Raw genomic sequence first — 6000 nt, 5'->3', positions numbered from 1 at the left:
AGGGGCTACTTTGGAGAGGAGAGATTTTGTAGCTGAGAGGCTACTATGTAGGTGAGTCACCTGCCTTGCATGGTCTCTTCTCCCACCTTTGAACTCATCACAAGTGATCCCCTGTGGGACCTGGGAGCGACAGGTCAAGAGTCATGGCCAGAAGCCTATGGGGGTCCTTGCTGAAAGCTGCCCAACTCCTGCCCCAGATCCACTTTGGTGTGCTCACAGATTCCTCTTGGGGGCCTCACTGAAACTCCCCAGGAAGGCCCTAGCAGCCATTTGTAGCTATAGGAATGCCTGTCTGGCCTACTCTCCATGAAGCATTCACTTATGGACCTTGGCATCCATAAATTCAGGGAGAGGAAATCTCCAAAGACTGGTGATGAAGAGAAAGTAGGATGTTGCTCTGGCTGCCAACAACTCCCACCAAATCCCTTGTGTGTCCAGAGGGTCCATGGGCAACACTTCTGCCCATGCATTTCCCAAGCTCTGCCCCCAGCAGAAGTAACCTCCTTCTAGCAAACCCAAAAGTTCATTGATCCAAATGAATTTATCTGCATGATTCAGGGAAAAACAACTGTTTGTGTCCCAATTAACATCCCCCCTGCCGCTGCCCAGGCCACCAGAAATGAAAAGAAACATAGAATTTTCATTTCAACCTATCACGGAGGTCTCTGCTACCAACCAGTCACTGTGTGAATCCCAAAGTTCCACCTTACCTTATCTTGTGAAGACATGACCTATAACGCTTTCTTTCATCCATGGCTTCTGAAGTTGAAAAACCCAGGAGTGGCTGGCTAAGTAAATACACTTTAGGAACAACTGAGGTCTGACACTCAGGTGCCTGGGCCTTGCCTTGCTCCTGAAAACAGGTGTACAGGGAACTATGAAGAGGTTAGATCAATGGCTCCTAGATTGAGGAGACTGAGAGACCAGCCCCAGGCCCAGTCCCCAAGGCCTAGGCCCAGACCACCCCCCAGCTGCAGCTCTTCCAATTTGGGGCGGGGGGAGAATCTATGTCTTGACATCCTTTGGGACCCTTTCAGAGGATTCCAAAGACAAGAGGCAATGGATGAGAACACTTGGCCTTTATCTTGCACATTATTGTTTGTGCTTTATCGCACTGTACAAATATATCTCATATTTGTCTAAAGTCTTACTTTATGGTGAGCAGGCCTCTACCGAGAGGCTTCACACACACTGTCTCATTCTGTCTTCCAGTGATAAAGAGGATGAATGTTAGGAAGCCCCTTTTATAGGTGAGATTGAGAGGAAATGTCTTGTTCAAGACAACACTGAGGCTGGTGCCCATGCCACATCTGTATCCAGGTTCCTTATGGCTCAGTGTTTGGCTGAAGGGGCTTGAACTTGGGGCTATGGGGAGGGGAGGTGTACTGTACTTTTTATGGCCAAGTTTTGGAGAAATAACCTGTTTTTCATGGGAATGGTTCAAGTACAAATTTCAGGGACCACAAATATCACTGTTTCAATATTTATTGTGCAGACAACTCATCCAGACTCCAAAGTATTGTCATACAGCAAGTGGACCTTGACACAGAATGAGAAAGGGGGCCAGGGTGGGGGCAGGCTGTGGAGGCAAATGGGGGCCTATGGGGTGGGGTGGGGCTGGCAATCTAAGAATGGAAGGGAGCTTAAAGGAGGTGATCTGGTCCACTCCCCTCATTTTACAAAGAGGGAAAGTGAGGCTCAGAGAGGGGCAGGGACTTGCTTGAGATCACACAAGTGTATCAGTCTGTCTCTAAACATACAAGGCCTCATTCCAAATGGCCAAGGTAGCATGCCAGGTTCTGTGGAATCCTGGGAGTTAGGCAGGTACCATGTCTTTCCTGCCAAGATGCCCACCTGAACCCAGTCATGTAGTCCAAGTCCACTGACATTTCACAAATAGTTAAGAGGCATCTTGTCTCTTGGGAGGGAATCAAAACATCACTCATTTTCCGAGGATGGAAGGGCTCTTCACAGTCATCAGACCTGATCCCCCTCCTCAGCTGAGGCCCTTAGAGAGGAAGGGGTCTAGCTTGCCCCTTTGTCTCCATGACAGGGGCATTCTGGGAGCACAGACAAAAGAGCAGGAAGCCCAGGTTACCTCCCTGGGTGACCTTGGGCCAGTTTCTTCTCACCCATACGCCTCAGTGTCTTCATCTGTAAAACTGGAGGGTCTGCAAGGCAAGTCAACAAGTATCTAGCAAGCACCTACTGTGTTCCAGGCATTGTACTATGGACAAGGGATATAAAACACCATCCCTGCCCTCAAGGGGCCTATACACCAAGAGGGAGAAAATATGCAAACAACAGGGTGCATCCTAGATCTGGAAAGAGTGGGTGGGAAGTAATCTCAGCAGGAAAGGCCTCTTGAAGAAGGGAACTTTGAGTTGAGCCTTGAAGGAAGTTGGGGGTGATAATCAGGAAGGAGTGTATTCCTAGTATGGGAACAGTCAAAGCAAAGGTGTGGAGGTGGGAAAAGAAGTGTTCTGTGGCAGGAAGTAAGGTGTAAGAGCATTGGAAAGGCAGGAAGGAGCCAGGTTAGAAAGGGATGGAAATGCCAAATAGGGGACTTTCTATTTCAGCCTGGAGGCAGTTTATTGAGAGCAGGGAGGTAAGAGGTCTGAGCATTGGCTACTGAGTGGAGGATGGACTGAAGTAGGACAGGTATGAAGTGATATGGGACCTGGAACAGAGTAGGTGGAAAGAAGGGCACGCCCATAGGTGATCTTGTGAGGGTAGAAATGACGAGACGTGGCACCAAGTTGACTATGATGGGTGCCGAGCACAAGTGAGGAGTTGAGGGTGACCCCAAGGTTGGGGGCCCTCCACAGTAAGCGGGAAGTTGAGAAGAGAAGGATTGAGGGAATATATTGAGTTTGCACTGTCCAAGAGGTCAGGAGAGAGCTGTGTGTTGAAGCTATGGGAGCTGATGAGATATCTAAGTGAGAGAGTACACGGGAAGGAGAGGAGGCCCAGGACAGAGATGTGAGGGGCCCTCACCTTAGTGGTCAGCAAAGGAGACTGAGAAAGAGCAGTCAGATGGGAGACCTGGGAGCAAATGGCGGCCCAGAAACCTCTAGAGAAGAGAGTGGTCATCAATTCAGAGGTCACAGGGAGCTCAAGGATGAGGATGGAGAAAAGGCCATTGGACTGGGCAGCTGGGAGGTCATGAGTTACTTCAGAGAATAATAATAATGTCAGGTGAATGATGAAGTGGTCAGCTGGGGGAGCAGCTAGGGCATGGGGCCAGCTGGGGCACAGGGGGCAGATGGGGCAGGGAGTTCCAAATAAGAGAGGAGGTGATCAGGAGACACGGAAAGATTGAAGATTAGAGAGGGTAGGGACAGACTCTTGTGAGAAGCCAGGGTGGGGGGCATGGATCAAGAGCATTATTTCACAAAGGAGGCATTTGATGCTCACAGAGGTTGTGACCAGCCCATGTTCACACAGCAAATAAGCATTAGAACCCAGGACTCCTGCCTCCCAGTCCAGGGCTGGCTCCTTGACTCTGGCTGCTTCTCCAGGGCACCCCTGAGTCTGTGAGGGTCTGACATTTGTAGAGGACCCAGCACTTTCCATCCATGATCAGAAAGTCAGAGAGCAGAAAGGAAACTCATAGGCCAACCCAACCCTTCCATTGGCTAGATGAGGAAACTGAGGCCAAAGTTCACATTATGGAGCTAGAAAGTGGCAGAACCTAGGACTTCTAATGCCAAGTCCACCACTGACTCTAGAACCACAGTGCCAGTGCAAGGCAGGCAGGTAGAGGTCACATGAGGGAACCCTTTGTCTTGTCATGGTGGAATAGGGAAGGCAAAGAGGCCAAGAGAGAAGGGGGCCAGGCCAGGAGGTTCCACAGCTTTCTGGTCCTCCCTTCTTGGCCCTTTCTCCCACACAAGTCAGTTCACTCCACAGATCTTTCCTAAGTACCTATGAGGTACCAGGCATGGCGTGAGGGGGGAAACAGGCACTGCCTTAAGGACCCTTCATTCTTTGGGGAGATAACTTGTGTGGGGAAGCTGCTTTGGCTAAAAGGTGGAGGAATGAAAGAGAGTGGTGGCCATGGAAGAGCAGCTGTCCACGGTGCTGGACCTTTGGAGATCTCTTCTAGATGTCTCCACTCCTGGTCACCATTAAAATGGCAGTCCTCTTGAGAGAAGAAAGAGGCTAAGCTGTTATCAGTGATGTCTGCCTCAGTGTGAAGGAGTGTCTGAATCAACATTAGCTGCAAAGGGTTTCAGGGTGGCTTGGCCTGGGCCACGTGGAGGGCTCTTACCTTCAAAAAGAAAGCTAGGGTCCCCCACCTCCCTCCCTCCCTGTTTTTCACTCTCCTTCTCTCCCTCCCTCCCTGTCTCTCTCCTTCCCCACCTCCCTTTCCTCCCTCCCTCCCTGTCTCTCTCCTTCTCCACCTCCCTTCCCTCCCTCCCCCTCCCTCTGTCCTTCTTCTCCCCCTCCCTCTTTCTCCACTCTGCCTCCTCAGGTTGGCCCTGAAGGGGCCCAGTCTAGTGGCAGCTAGTATACTCTCCTCTGCTAGCAGACAGCTGTGCAGGCCCCACAGGCCAAGGCCCCTGGACCTTGCTCTCGGTGTTGCTGACTCTGCAGGCAGAACTGCTGAGGTCGTGCCCTGTGTCCCTGAAAATGGGGAGCTCAGCTCCCTGCCTCCCAATGTTCCCTGGCAGGGACAGCTGCTGTGGCTCAGGCCAATGACCTCCTCTTTCCTATCTTCCTCAGCAGGGCTTGCCCTTGGCAGGATTCAGCAGAGGCACTCTCTCTGCTCCCCCAACATACACACGAACACACATGCACACACACAGCTTCCTTGACCCCAGATGGCCATAGCCTTCAGGTTTCCCTCCCTGGGACCCCTGCCCCATTCCCAGGGCAAGAACAGAGGTAAGGTAGTATAGGGGAAAAGGAGTCGGGAGCCCTAGGCTCTCTCTCTGGGACTGTTTCCTCATCTGTAAAATGAAGGGGTCAGACTAGCACTGGATGATCTCTAAGGCCCCTCCTTCTCAATCTGATGCCGTCCTAGTACTTCATCAGCCACAAGTCTCTTTGCTTCCTTCCGTCTCAGTTTCTTGATCTGTAAAATGAGGCCTCGAAGCACCCTTCTGGCTCTAAGTTCTGATTGTTATAAATCCCCAAGGCTAGATGGTGAGGTGCCCTAAACTGCGGGAGCTCAGCTCACATAGTTTATTGCAAATTCAATTCCCTAAAGGCCTTGGAGGGAATATGCTAAATGAATTCACACTAAACTGCTAACGGTTTAATAGCCGAATACCCAAGACTGTTTGCATTTCAACCAGGATATCCGAGAGACAGACCGCCTTAACCTAAAGGCATGGATTTCTACCAGTAGAAATCCGCCAGCCAGGGAAGGAGCTGTTTGAGAGAGTAGGCCCCAGGCCCGTGGGGCAGATTTCCCATCAGCTAAACCAAGCTAAGCCGGGGTAACTTCTCTGGCCTTTGGTTTCCTCTTCTGCATCTTGCAGGCGGACATTAGGGCTGTGGGAGCCTCAGGGCCCGGTCCTGACTCCAGGCCTTCCCCAGATGTAGGAGTCAGAGTCCTGACTGGTAATCATGGTGCCAGCGGCGATCCCCAAGGCTGCTTCTGGAGAGTGAGATGAGCCAGCTGGGAGCTGGGGTGTGGTCACTGCTGGGAGCAAGACACTTTGGTAGCTACCTATCTGAGCTAATTATTCTTGACAGGTGCTAAGCTCAGTTCTCCCGGCAGCAGGCGTGCCAAGGCTGAGGGTGTGCCCTTTGAATCTGGGTGCCCTAAGGGCAAGCTCTGCAGGTCCCATCCTAGTTACCTAGTTCCAGCCCAGGTTCTGGTTTCCTCAGCAACCTTCAGCTAGGCTAGAACACTGATGTGCTGCTCTTTCTAATTTTGTGACTAAGTGCATTGAAGTTAAGTCGTCAGAACTATGAATCACAGGGTAGGTTGCCAGCCTCCTAAATTACCTTCACTTGGCGGTGAGTGAGTCACCAAGCAATTAGATC

The sequence above is a fragment of the Notamacropus eugenii genome, chromosome X (genome assembly GCF_028372415.1).
Source record: "Notamacropus eugenii isolate mMacEug1 chromosome X, mMacEug1.pri_v2, whole genome shotgun sequence".
Classification (NCBI taxonomy): domain Eukaryota; kingdom Metazoa; phylum Chordata; class Mammalia; order Diprotodontia; family Macropodidae; genus Notamacropus; species Notamacropus eugenii.
Note: the sequence above shows the minus strand (reverse complement) of the source record.